This window comes from Hibiscus syriacus, unplaced genomic scaffold, assembly GCF_006381635.1.
Source record: "Hibiscus syriacus cultivar Baekdansim isolate YM2019G1 unplaced genomic scaffold, ASM638163v2 tig00110065_pilon, whole genome shotgun sequence".
NCBI lineage: Eukaryota > Viridiplantae > Streptophyta > Magnoliopsida > Malvales > Malvaceae > Hibiscus > Hibiscus syriacus.
The window spans coordinates 1,902,335-1,917,401 of record NW_024062585.1 but is presented as its reverse complement, the minus strand read 5'-3'; the positions used below and the strand labels follow the sequence as shown (position 1 = coordinate 1,917,401).

At 33.2% G+C, this 15,067-nt stretch overlaps 2 pseudogenes; both read left to right on the top strand.

Moving 5' to 3' along the window:
• The first annotated feature begins 2,806 nt into the window (after positions 1 to 2,806).
• Positions 2,807 to 5,214, top strand: LOC120214523 (annotated as a pseudogene).
• A 289-nt stretch (positions 5,215 to 5,503) lies between these two features.
• LOC120214520 lies at positions 5,504 to 7,504 on the top strand (annotated as a pseudogene).
• Positions 7,505 to 15,067: the final 7,563 nt, after the last annotated feature.

The window sequence follows — 15,067 nt, the reverse complement described above, 5'->3', positions numbered from 1 at the left end:
TGGTAAGTTTGTTAGCTTAATATAATAAATATAATAGTCCTTTGAAATTTTGATTATTGTGTTATTTATTTTTATTATGAATTAACTTATAAATTTTAAAAAAAATATTCATACATTTTAATGTTTTTTATTATTAACATATATTTGAATTAAATATTTAGGTGGTGTTTGTTTTTGCAGAGGTAAAATGTCTGCAGTCTGCGGGGACCACATCTACAGGCATCTGCAGCAGAAGAGGTGGACCAAAAGTCTGCAGTCTGCAAGAAGAAGACTGTTTGTTTTTTAACGTCTACAGACTACTAAAATAAACTGAAATATAAATAAACTGATTTTTTAAACTATACTCAAATAACCATTTTTGCTATTAAGTTTTTAAAAATTATAAAATGTCATTAAATTTAATGAATTATTACTAAATAGTCACTATAATATTGTAATAAATTATAAAAGTTCAATAATATAATAATTATTTTATAGTATTTAGATAAATTTATTAATAAATTTATAATCTTTTAATAAATTTAATAAGTATTTTATAATTTTTTAAACTTTATTTACGAAAATGATCATTTGTATATAACTCAATGATATCTAATATACTTTATTTGAAAAAATATATTAAACTTAGTAAAAAATATTATACAATTAAACTTAGTAAACTTTTTTTTATATAAAAACTTAGAAAATCACGGGGACAAACAATTATTAGCATTAAAAGACAAAATAAATGTTTTAATAAAAAAATATTCACACTATTAAAAAATATGATTCTTATCATTTAATTCTGGTAAAGTACGAAAGTCCCTTTATACAGAATAAATAAATAAAAAAACAAATAATATAATTTATAACATAAGTAGGGGAAAGTAAGAAAAGAACAAAAAATTGGGTGCTAAAGTGAACGTAAGTTATAAGTTTAGTATCTTAAATTTCACTTTTATTTTGTTTTGGTCACCTAATTATTTTTTCAATTATACTTAATATTTAATGTTTAGTTTCGTTTCAATCGCCCGCCATTTAAAACACCTAAAGGTGATATTGATATGTTACAATAAGATAAACTACATCATCTTTAAAAAAATACTAAATTAACAATTTTATTAATTTTTTAATTATAAATAACCAAAAACATAACTTTGCATATAATGTTTTTAAAAAATTAGTTAAGTGCCTAAAAAAGAACAAAAGTAATAATTGGGATACTAAACTTATAACTTACCCTAAAGTAATCATATTAGGGTACGTACACAGACGCACAGTTCGCACATCCCCCGTCCCACTGCCTCCTAGCGTGAGACCCACTTTATTACATGGTGGGTCCATCTTTCCTTCAAAATAATCAGAGCCCAACGTAAAAAAAATGGAATAAAAAACACATGCTAGGAGGCTACCCTCTTTCTCTTTCTTCTTCCTCTTCTTCAAAACCTTTCTCTTTGTATTCTTTGCATTCTCGATCCCTAAACGTCGTGGTTGTTTACTTGATCATTTCAAAGCCTCTTCCTCGTTGCTTTCACTTCTCTCTGAGGTACTGTCTCTTTCTTTGTTTCTTTCTTTTTATTCAACTCTTGCCCTTTTCTTGGTTTTTTGAATCTTCGTTTTGGGATGGATTTGAAGCATGCAAACAATATTTAAGAATGTTTGAGAATTCTGTTTCTGGTTTTTTTCTGGTTTCCAGTTGTGTGTTTTCGTTTGGGCTTTGGTTGGCAGTTAAAGACTGTTTTGCTTTGCGTTTCATATGTTTGGTGGATCCGCTCTTCTTCTCCTTTTCCTCTTTGTTAAGCTGGAAATGGAACAATCTTTACTTTTTACCCTTCTGATCTATTACATCTGAAAGAAGAAGAAAAAATGTGTACTTTATTAGTTGTTGGCTTATGTTTTTTAATCATTTTATCAGCCACCATTTTTATCCGTTGATTTTCATTGTTTTAGCTGATTTGATTGTGCTCATAGTTCAGTTTATTTTTAAATAACATAGATAAACTTCATAATATCCAGGAGATATGATAGAGTAAGCTAGGCGCTTAAGATTTCAGAAATTCAAGCAGATGTGCTCTATGGTAGATTTTATCATTTTTTAAGAAAAAAAATCGCAATATTATTCTGATGTGATTTATTTGGGGCCTTTTCTGGGTTTTAAATGTTTCCATTTGTTGATTGTGTTTACTTTCTAAGAATATATGAGCTTGAAAATTGATTTGATGGAATTATGCTCACAAGTTTCCACATATTCAGATCTTTGAAGTTGGTTTATCTGGAAACTTGAAATAGTGTAAATTTCGATGGTATTATAAAGCCTTTCTTCGACGATACAGCCCCTAAAGTTTAGCACATTGTAATACTGTAACTGTGAAATCGATTTATTTGTGGCCATCTTTCCCTAATGCTGGCTGGTTACTGACAAAGTAGAGAACAATTAAGCAAATATATCACCGGTTCCGGTTCTTTCCTTAATGAATAGATACCTTGGTGTAGTCACAATTCCAAAGAATACCATAAGTTTTTAAATTCATCAATAGCTGCAAGTCGTTGTTTGCAAATTGCGATCACATTATGCATATATATTATTTCAGATAAATATTTCAATATCATAGTTCCTTCTATTCAGTTAACCATGGTGCTTCCATTGGAGTAGAACATTCTACTTTCGGGCCCGAAAGATGATTTGGTGTTGAAGATAGCTGATTCTGCTCTTTCAAGATACATTTCGTTTTAAGGTAAATTTATTTGTGGCCTTATTTTTTGTATAATTCTGTCTTTTAAATATTTCCATTTGGCGGTTGTATTTAGGTTCTCAGAATAAATAAGCTTCAGAATTGATTTGATGGAAGTATGCTCTTAAGTTTCCACGCATTCAGATCTTTGAAGTTGGTTTAGATGGAAACATGAACTAGTATAAATTTTGATGGTATTGTAAAGCCTTTCTTTGACGATACAGCTGAGAAAGTTTAATGCCGTGTAACCGTTAAGATGGGTTCATATTCTGGTACTAGTGAAATTGTTGAAGCTGGTGAAGAGTTGAAACCAGTGCAACGTTCTAGAGGAGCATATCAACCGCACTTAGGAAAAGGCACGGATGATAAAGATCGGAAGCCCCCTGTGCAGAGACCGGGATACAAGAGTTCTCTAGAAAATGTTATTAATCAGCTTTTTGAGGCTGTCAATATTAAAGGCCCTAAAGGTCTGAGTGTTTCGTACCAAGCAGGTGCAAGCTTGAGTTCTTTAAAGAAAAATGCTTTGAAGAAACCAATTACCATGGGGATGCCCCACTCCCCTAGAATTTGTGGTTCGGATCCATTGTCACTGAAGCAGGCATTAAGGGATCTTTGCATTTCTAAGGCATCGGAAATGGCTACTATGAAACGATTATCGATGTCAATTAGTTCTCCTGGGGTCTCTGAAGCTGGTAGGGTAAAAGGTTCGTTCAATTCAGTTTTAGTTGAATCTGGTCTTCCTGGAAATGAAGATAAGGGGGGCATGGTTGAAATATCGTTGGTGCCTGAAGAAGGCAAACCAGCTTTTTCTAGGAAGATGACTGCACCACATCAAGATCCCAAGAATAAGGCTTTGAGCCAAAGTTCTAATTCTTCACCTCGGATTCCTCATGTAACAAGGAAAATTAGCACTGGAACTTCTACATCGACTCCAACTGATAGTTCCGCATCAAGAAAAGTTGGAACTCAAGTTCCTAAAGCAGAGATGTGTCGGAAAGAGAAGCATACTTCTGCATCTTCTGTATCTTGTTCATATGCAGGTGATAATATGTTAGAACCTGAAAATACTTTGTCTTCTTCAACCAAGTTACCAAAAAGATCACCTGCACCGAAGTTGGGTCGGAAAGAGAAGTTGCATGCCGTTCCTTCTTCTAGCTTGACCAGCGGAAATAAAACAGGCAGGATAACAAGAAATGCGCCACGGGTGGCCAAAACAGTTATCAGGAACAAAAGTACTGTCAAGAATAAAATGAAGCAAGATATCTCTTCGGCCGCTTATGCCGCTAATACTTCGAATGAAGTTAGTAGCCTCATGGATTCAAGTACAAGTCAATTAATTTGTCAGAGATGCCAGTTCTCTATGAAGACTTCAAGTAATGAATCAAATCAAGATTCCTTAAAGGCACAGTCAGATGGGATTATAGCTGAAGTCAGTTCAAGTCGTGTATTCTGATATGCGCAAACTGGCCTTGGTTGAAAATAACTCTAACAGAAACCAAGCTGCCATTCTGAGGGCTAAAAATAGCCCCAAAGCTAGAGAAAAGGGAGACATCTCACAAAGTTCAAGCAGCCTTGCCGGTAGTAGTAGCACAAGCATCAGTGACGACAGCAATTTAAGTTGGTCTACCCGAGGCAACAGACCTAACATGTCAAAAGACATGAGGTGGGATGCCATCCGCCACGTAATGACGCAAGAGGATTGTGTTTTGGGGTTGAGGCATTTCAATCTTTTAAAGAAGCTCGGTCGTGGAGATATTGGGACGGTATATCTTGCTGAGCTTATCGGTACAAACTGCTTGTTTGCTACAAAGGTAATGGACAATGAGTTTTTAGCAAGAAGGAAGAAAATGCCGAGGGCCCAAACCGAGAGAGAAATATTAAGGATGCTTGATCATCCTTTTTTACCTACTTCATATTCACAATTTGTTTCAGATAACTTGTCATGTCTAGTTATGGAGTACTGTCCTGGTGGGGATTTGCATGTCCTTCGGCAAAAGCAATCCGGGAGATGCTTTTACGAGCCAGCAGCAAGGTAATATGCTTAGATGATCAAAAGTTAACTTACATTAAACTATCTTCTATTAGTTTGAAATATCTTTACAAGTGAGCACAAAAAGAACAAAAGAGAGAAAAATGAAGACGGATCATACTAGTTGATAACCTTCGACCTTGAATGTCTATGATCGTTCGTTCAGTTTGAACATCTAAACCGCAATAATTTTGCAATACATTGCTAGTATATATGGTTTATGAAATAATCTAGATATGGGTATGATCGATGTTTACGCCTTATTAATCTCGGAACTCGCTTTAAATCCAAGTAAACAAGTACTCGTCTTTAATATAGGATCATCCTATTTTCAGAAGTTTTAACTTGTCTCAAAATAACTTGCTTGAAGTAGGTTTTGAGTTGTTTATAATAATATCCATTTGTGCCATTATTACTTGTTTCCGTCACCGGAGAGTGTTCCATGCTCTACTTCATCTTTTTTCGTAAAATCCGAGATAAGTGATTGGTATATTTCTGAACTGTTTATTTATATTATTTCGTGTGTAGATTTTACGTAGCCGAAGTTCTTCTTGCTTTGGAGTACTTGCACATGCTTGGAGTTGTGTACCGCGATTTGAAACCCGAAAACATTATGGTTCGAGAAGATGGTCACATAATGCTCACAGATTTTGACCTTTCGCTTAGATGCACGGTTAGTCCAACCCTCCTGAAATCTGCATCATATTTAACTTTGGCTGTTTGATTTTTCTTTTCACTTCGATTTCTAACAAAAAAAAGGGAAATGGCAGATCCCAACAGCAAACCCAGAACGATAATCTGCAAAGGAGACATCCATGGCTACATCACAAAGCTCCTCAATCTTTGGTCAAACCTCGAATCCAACATCGACCCAGAATCCTTCAACAACGCCACTGTCATCTTCCTCGGCGACTACTGTGATCGCTGACCCGACACACGCAAAGTGATCGATTTTTTAATCTCGTTGCCGAACCGATATCCGAATCAGAAGCACGTGTTTTTGTCGGGGAACCACGACTTTGCTTTCGCGGCGTTTGTTGGGGCGTTCCGGGGGAGTTCGAGGTGGAGGACACGTGGCGGGAGTATGCGGATAATGAGGAAACGGAAGGGTGGTTTAAGGGAGAAGGGTATGAGATGCATATGCGAGGAAGGAGATGGGGAGGTTGGATAAATGCTAAGTTTAATGCTGCCAAAGGGATTGATTATAAAGGTTCCATTTATGATGCTGCTCCCACGTTTGAATCTTATACCCTCATGGAGCTTCTGGTAATCCATGCTTTCTCTTTCTTTCTTTCTTTCTTTATTTATTTTAGATCTTTGGGTTATTCTCATTTTCTCGTATGGCTTTTGATTCAGTGGTATATAGAGATTAACCTTGTTAAATATATTCATTTTTCAAGTGGATTATTGGGTTTGAAATGGATTCATGATCCATTTTTGTTATGATTCTGGATTGTATGTTTTTGAAGGAATGGATTGATTGTTTTTCAGTTAGTATGTTGAATCAAGTGCTGCAGTGTTGTGTTTGATTGGCATGACTGTAATGTGTTACTTCAGTATAGGATGAGTATAAAATACAATCCATTAGTATAAGTCTAAAAAAAGGGGAAAAAGTCGGTTGTAATTGAAAAACTTTCCAAGAGTGGAATTCTTTAGAGTAATCTTGGTAACGTTTTAGGTTGAATTTGAAACTATTAGGTTCTCCATAATAAATCATGTAAGCTGTAATTATTCCTGTTGCAATCTAAAAGTCTATTCAAGATATTCTTGGTTGTAACCGAAATTATTTCCAATTGTATAACTTTTTAGAGTAGGCATGTAACATTTTATGTTAAAACCTGCTTCAATGTAACATTCTCGGTTATAATAGAAAATATTACAAATTGTGTAACATTTTAGGTTGGATAGGATAATATTTTATATTAAAACTCGCCTCAAAATAGCCATAAGTTAGGCCGCCGCACAGCAGAACTAGTACGTGAATCAGTTGGCTTTACTGGATTAGAATTATTCTCTTTTAATCTGAGGCAAAATCTTGATCTTATTCTTATAAAAAAAAACTAGATTTTTGTGGTCTAAGATTTGATGAAGGCTGTTCCTGAGGACCACAAGAAATTTCTAGCAGAGATGGTTTGGGTTCATGAAGAGGTAAATCCTAATGTGCTAAAAGTACATTTAGCACTGACTTGTGAAAGAAGTTATAAGCAAATCTATAGTTTCTACTTTCTTGAGAGTGAAGATAGCAACTTAGTGTTTTGAGGGTGCAATTTCTCCAGGATGATGTCTGTATTGAGACACAGGAAGGAGTTAAGCACTGTAAATTGATTGTTGTTCATACTGGTCTAGAAAGAGGTAAAAATGTCCGAGAGCAGCTCGAATTTCTGAAAGCAAGAGACGCCCGTGTGTCCAAAGTAACTGATCTCAGCGGCAGGAAGGATGTTTGGGATATCCTCAAGGTAAACTACTTGAATCCGTCTTCAACATTGTTGTACTTGTGCACACAGATCATAACATGATTCTCTAGAGTGATGCAAGTGTTTTGGTGCTGAATATGTTGCAGGAACTAACTGAAACAATTGAGGTAAGTGGTCACCATGGGAAACTTCATATGGAAGGTCTTAGGTTGATTATCGATGAAGGTGGGGGACTTGAGGGTAATCCGGTGGCTGCAATCGTGCTTCCTTCGATGAAGGTAGTCCGTGACACTGATCATTTTTCTTAGTTTAAGTATCTAGAAGTAGGTGATCATCATTTTCTTGTGAACTTTGAGGCACTTATTTGATAGTTTTTCTTGTAATCAAGTTCTTATACCAACCATTTATATATTTGTTGGAATCAATTATTAAGGGTGTAGATGAACCGAGTGTTTGACAAATTGTTCGTGAATCGTTCGCTTATTAAGCTAAATAAACGAGTATAAACAAACTTTTTAATTTTATTTAATAAAAGAACGAACATGAACAGAGGTGTGCTCGGTTCGTTTATGTTTATAATCAAGCTTCTTTATTGACTTGTTTATCGACTCAGTTATAATCTCATTTGTTAACTCGTTTATAAGTTAGCTTATTGACTCATTTTTTTGGTTCTCATTTTCCTTTTATCTTTTACATTTTAAATATTGATGATGATAGAGACTAAATTGAACCTAAGGTCAATTTCGGAGTCTAAATTGTAAAATCTAAGAAACTTAAGGATTAATGATGTAATTTTACCATTTAGAAACTTAAGGATTAATGATGTAATTTCACCATTTTTCTTTGGCTGGCATATAAAGCAAAAACTTTTATATTAAATGAACTAAAACTGATAATTTAGATACTAAATACGTAATTTACTCTAAATTTTATTGTTTGTCTTTCTAATAAATAACGTGATGTTCTAGATTTGAGTCAAATCAAAATTTATTATTATTGGTTTTTATATATTAATATTTTTTTTATAATTTTCATCAATATTTTTAAATAAATTTAATCGTTAACTTTGTATTAAGAGTTGAATTTTATCCTCAACTCAAAAGAAGTTGAATTATTAACTTTGGTGACAGCATTGTGCACAACCTCTATGTACTCACATACCTTCAATTCTCAAAAGTATACATGGGCTTTAAAGAAATAAATAACTTGCTATGATAATATGTGTGTTCTTTTGTGAAATAATATCTGTGTTATTGGACGTGTACAAATGATAAGTTTGGAATCATATGATAATAGGAATGAGGATAATAATAATGAGTGCATATGTGTAGTTGTGATATGAAGTGATATGTGTGTGATATATAATAGTAAGAAGGTTAAGTGTAAGAATAGATAACTAAGAGGTAGGAATGAATATAATATGGATAATGATGTGAGGGTGTTGATAATAATAACAGAATCTGTATAGGTGTAGCTTTGATTAAATGTAAGGTTATATTGTTTTGTGTGGTAGCATGGTATGATATGTCAATGATAGTTTAAGTATGAATATGAGTATGATGTTGTGTTACATGATATATATATACATGCATTTGTTGGTTTACATGGTGTATTTACATCTCACTAAGTCTATGACTTAGCGTGTAAGTATTTTACACGTAGGTGTGGATAAGTCAGAAGATCAAGCTTCGGATCTATAAAGTATGTTCTATTATGTAAATTAGTATGTTGGCATGTAAACCAAGTTATTAAGAATGTACGCTTTGATGGAGTTTGATAATGTTTTGAACATGTTTATGTAAAATATTAACTTTATAGAAAGGAGGTTTTAATTTTTCTATGATTTTTATAAAAGCACATGTTTTGAACAGTTAATGTGACACTTCCGATTTGTATCCGGGTCGGATTCGGGTTGGGGGTGTTACACTAACATCCATTCCGATAAGACGCGTTACGTGAAACGCGCCTTCACTTAGGTGAAACAAAGGAACATTTCCTAAAGGGCGTCTTCCAGAGGAAATTTTGACATGTCACCACGTGGGAAGACTCATTTCAAGGGATGCACCTTCTAAAATCCACAGATTCTGTAAAAGCATTCTAAAAAAATATATACTTTAAAAATATTGAAAAATAAAACTGTAAGGACAAACATTGTAATTTAATACATATTAGTTCCATGAGTTGAAGAGTTTAATGGGATTAGTTTATATAGGCATATTGGAGTGTTTAAGTTATATTTATTGAAAATATGAGATAAAAGCTAAAAGTTGTATTCCTTAAGTATTTTTTATCTCAATATCTATTGAATCTACTTATACACTATTGTTAAATTACATTAGGTTAATATTTATTATTAAAGTTTATATTAATTAAGATTATATATTTTTATATGTTAATATACTTAAATACTTATTTTTTTAATCATGAGTTCAAAAAATTTATGCAGCATAAATTAAAAATATTTCATTGACATATAAATGTATTAGTTATTGAATGTGATTAATTAGATCTATAATTTAAGTTGAATCTAATATAAAAATATGAAGAAGAAAAATATTGTTTGGTGCCATGAACATATAAGATGTGAGGTTTATATGAAAATTTGTCAAGAAACATAATAAAAAGGTATTAAATACTAAATTAAGTTTTGAAGCTGATATATATCAATTAGAAAGCAGTTCATAATCTTTTCAGCACAATAAGTAGATGCTTATGTTGAAAGCTTTAGTAATATAAACCTTAATAATACATTTATTATTGAGGTTTATACTAAGTTAACTTTTGAAGTTGATATAAATCAATTAGAAAGCAGTTCGTAATCTTTTCAACCTTGGTAGACTCGCAAGCTCCTTCGGGATCTCTCCTTTAAAATTGTTGAATCTCATATACCTAATCAATTTTCTGGTTAGTAGGAAGAAACAATCTTAATTATCATAACGTGACAAAAAATACTTCCAGGTGTTGCTTACAGATGTGTTAGACTCTTAAGCTTGCCAATTTCAGAAGAAAAAACATCTTCTAGCTTATTCCATCTCAAATTACTACAACAAAAACATATAATTACATAAATTACATAAAAATTACCCATTATCTCATAATCTAGATTTAAAACAAAAGAACATACAATATTTTAAGGCGTTTGAGCTGGCAGAATACAATTAATCTTATATTCGATCTTGCATGAGTATACCGTTTCCCCTTTGATATATGTCAGCTTCAAAAGTTAATTTAGTATAAACCTTAATAATAAATATTAACCTAATGTAATTATTTAAATATATTAACATATAAAAAATATCTAATCTTAATTAATATAAACCTTAATAATAAATATTAACCTAATGTAATTTAACAATAGTATAAAAAAGTTAATGAATATACCTTTTAGCTTTTATCTCATGTTGTCAAGAAACATAGCCTAAACACTCCAATATGATTATATAAGCTAACCCCATTAAGCTCTTCAACTCATGGAACTAATATGTATTAAACTATGATGTTAGTCCCTATAGTTTTATTTTTCAATGTTTTAAAACAATATTTTTTTTAAAATGCTTTTAGGGAATCTGATGTGGACCCTGGAAGGCATGACACATGAAACGCGACTTCCCACGTGGTGCCATGTCAACATTTCCTCTAGAATGTGTGCTTCAGGGAATGCGCCTTCGTTCCACCAAAGTAAAGGTGTGTTTCACGTAATGCACCTTATCAGTAATATTGCTATATCGGTAAAATTTGGGGAAATTGTGCCTTACAGGTAAGATTTATAATATTTGAGTGATTTTTGGGTAAAAATGCCCAAGCATTATAGTATATGTTGGCAGTACAAGTTGTTAAAAGCAATTATTTTTTAAGATATATAGGAATGAATCCAGCTTGCTCATTTGGTGAATTGAAAAAACTTTGAGCGTTCATTTGTTGTGTTTTTTCCGGTTTGGTCTTTTGGTGTGTTTTCTCTTTATCTTATTTTGATTTGAGTACGTGTAAATTTAATTGTTTAAATATTTTTATGATTTATTAGAAGTATTTAACAATTTGTTTGATGTATTTAACGATTTATTGTTATGTTAATTTTATTGTTGTTATTATGATTATAATAATTTTTTATTCTAAATACAAATTTTGTATTTGTAGAGAAAATGAGCAACTAATTTTACATGGTTGTCCATTATAATGGACATATTATAGAAAATGAGGTTGGGGTTATGTTTAAGTCTAAAAGACCAATAATTATGATGTTCAAAAGGAACATCACATTTTTATAAATGAAGCAGAGGATAAAACGCAAAATTCGAGCAACTGTTGATGGTTTGAAGTACAGGTTTATGGTATGTCCCAATCTAGTTAGATATGCTTCAGTACCAGTTGAAGAAAATGATGATATAGGAACCATGATTGGATTATATGAGTCAACAAATGTTGCAATTATTGAGTTGTTTGTTGAGGTGGGTAAATATCTGATGTTCCTAGGTCATCAAGAAATGTAGCTGGAAATTCATCTCAAATGGCTTTTGGAAGTGAGGTTGAGGACCCAATATACATAGCGATAAAAATTTTATGACACTATTGGAAAGTAGAAATGAAGTCAGAGGGTCGTCCGCAGTAGCAAAGTATGAGGAGAGAAGCAAATGTCATTTGGAATTGAATGTTGATGTTGATTTTCAAAATCGATGGGGAGAAATACATGATGATTCTAGCGAAGATGAAGAAATAAATGAACCCATTTTGGCAGAAGATGACGATTTGTACGGTGGTGGTGCACCTGATTTGACCATGAATGACGATGAAGTTCTCACACCGTATCAACCTATCCCTCATATGTATGAGATAGATTATGATGTGATGAGGGAACCTTAATTCCCATACATGCCACATTTAACTCCATACGACATGACTGAATTGTTCAAAAATTTGGGTGAATTTTCAATTAGGATGCAATTTAGAGAAAAAATGAAGCTACCCTGGCGATTAAAAAATATTCCATCAAATGTCATGTTGATGTCCATGTTGCAGAGTCCAACTAGAAGACCGTATATGCGAAGTGTGTTAAATATGACCTAGAGTGCAAGTGGAAGATTAGAGTATCAAAAATTTAGAGGTATGATGCTTGAGTCATCACAAGGTATAGTGGTCGACACACATGTTTGTGAAACTCCATCAGACAAGATCATCGACTATTGGACTCCGATGTTATATGTCAATATGTGAAGGTGTTGGTTGAAAAAGAAATCCAAGGATACCTTGTTCAGTGTTAGTTGCATTTATTCGAAGCCAGTTGGGATACCATGTACAATACAACAAGGTTTGGGATACGATGTTGAAGGCGATGAGGTTGACGTTTGGAGATTGGGATGTTTCGTACAATGAGTTACCACATTTGTTACAATCAATGAAATGATTCATCCCAGAGACCGTAGTGAAGTTTCAAACCATGCATGCATACAACAAATAAGGTAGACTTATTCCAGGGGAAAAAATATTTCATAGACTATTTTGGACATTCAAGTTGTGCATAGAAGGATTTCTATTTTGTAAACGTATGGTCCACGTAGATGGTACGTGGTTGTATGGTCAATATAAACATGTATTGTTGCTAGTAATTGAACAAGATGGTGAATGAAATATATTCCCAATTGCATTCGTCATTGTTGAAGGAGAGACGACATAAGCTTGAGATTTTTTGACTAATTTATAATAATACGTCATTCGAGAATATGGAGTTTGCTTGATATCCGATCGAGGAACAGGTATTTTGGCGGCAATTGTAAAACCAGGAAGTCTTTGGATACTTCCGTATGGATATCCCACATTTTCTATATGTCATATTAGTAAGAATAGTATCGATAAATTTCATAACGCATGCGTTCATAGCGAGATAATAAGCATGAGTAAGTTTTCTAACACCCACGTTTGTATCGGTGTATTTTAATTGAAGTTTAACATAATATATATATATATATATATATATATATATATATTATAAAATAAGATATGGATTACAATAATCGAATTTTAATAAAAGGTTGGAGAATTTGAAGGTTTTTTATGATGATCAGTATGTTTGGAAGTGGGCTTCAAAAATCCCATAGGAACAATGGTAGCCAGCATACAATAGTGGTTGACGATACGGGCATATGACAACAAACCTTACTAAGGCCATTAATTCAGTATTAAAAGGTACACATCATCTCTCAATAGTGAGTGTGGTTAAAGACATGTACTTTAGGTTGGCTAAGGTTTGGCCCGATAAAGGGAGAGAGATTGAGTCTCTCATAAATAGAGGTCAAACTTGGGCTCCTACAGTGGTGGAAGCAAATGATCGATTGGAAACCTCAATAGTAGTTAATGATTTCGACCGAATTAGTCATACTTTTGTTGTGTCATGCATACACTGTAACGAAAGAGCAGAAGGTCAAACATTTAGAGTTGATTTACGACACAAATAATGTGACTGTGGATGCTTTTAGGCATATAGATATCCTTGTTCTCATGTAGTCGCTGCATGTATGCATGCTGGTGTAAGCACGTACAGTTATGTTAATGAGTGTTTTCACCTACAGAGGATATTAAATGTCTACAGCTATGAGTTTGCTCCTCTCCCAAATGAATCATATTGGTCGAGAAAGAATCATGACAGATGGCTACCAAATTCAATGCTTCGTAGAAGTCCAAAGGGTCGACCTAAGTTTACTTGTATTCATACAAGTATATGGATTTCCATAGTAGAGAGAAAACTCAACCAAAGAGATGTGGACTATGTAGGGGGTGAAGATCATTAGAAAAATGTGTCCAAATCTACCAACATACATGCCTCATCAGTAATCATATAAGTATTTGTATTTGAACGAATATGCCAAATTTCTTTTTTATTTCAATTTGAATGAGTGTGATGGATTTCTATATTTTTTAATACATGATAAATTAAACCATTTGATAAGAATAAATAACATTTTATTTAATATATATTTTTATAAAATAAAAAATACCGAATTGGACTTTATAATTCTTGTCGGTGTTGGGGTGTTGTTGAATAATAACATCTAGGTGGACGTCGAGTGCGTTGTGTCCTTAGTGCTTGCTCAGGAGTGTGGAAGTTGTCCTCATCATTCACTAGAAATATATGCCTACCACTATGCTCCCTTATATCAATACTTTGTTTTCCTATCACTGCTGAAAACGTAGTTCGACTAATCGGTGTTAAAAATGGAAGTCTATGACATACCCATCATTGTAGTAGCATAAGACATCCATCGATTCCTATTGTAACATTATTATTTACGATTATTGACGCCTTGTACATCTCACGGTACAAGAACGCTAATACCACCTATCCCCAACTATATTGACGAGTCATCCAAAAATAGCTCAAAAATGAGAGATAATGACTGTGAACATAACTACCGGATTTATTCGGCATCAAAACTCCCCCAATCAACTCCAATATATATGCTCGAGTTTCATATAAAACTTCTTCTTTCGTACTATTTCGATCCATGGAAACTTATTCTCAAACGTCAGCCACTTCGATCTTGTGGTACTGGTGACTTCCCAAGTAACGTATCGCAAGCAAAATGCACCTGATACTTATTATCATGCACTATTGGAATCCCATTTGTTGGGACACCGAGTTGAAAGGCCATGTCTTTCAAAGTTATTGTACATTCTCCACACGTAAAATGAAACGTATGTGTCTCTGGTCTCCAACATTCAATCAATGCACTGATCAAACCCGGGTACATAATAAAATCCAGCATGTTGCAAGTTATATTTAATCAACTCGTGTGGCTTCCTGGGAATATTGATTCGATTACGAAGGATTTGTTGTGGGTCTTCCTACAATTAATTAAATCATAAAATTAATAATTAATCATAAAATAAACTTTTACCATTTAATAATAACGGTTGTGTTCATA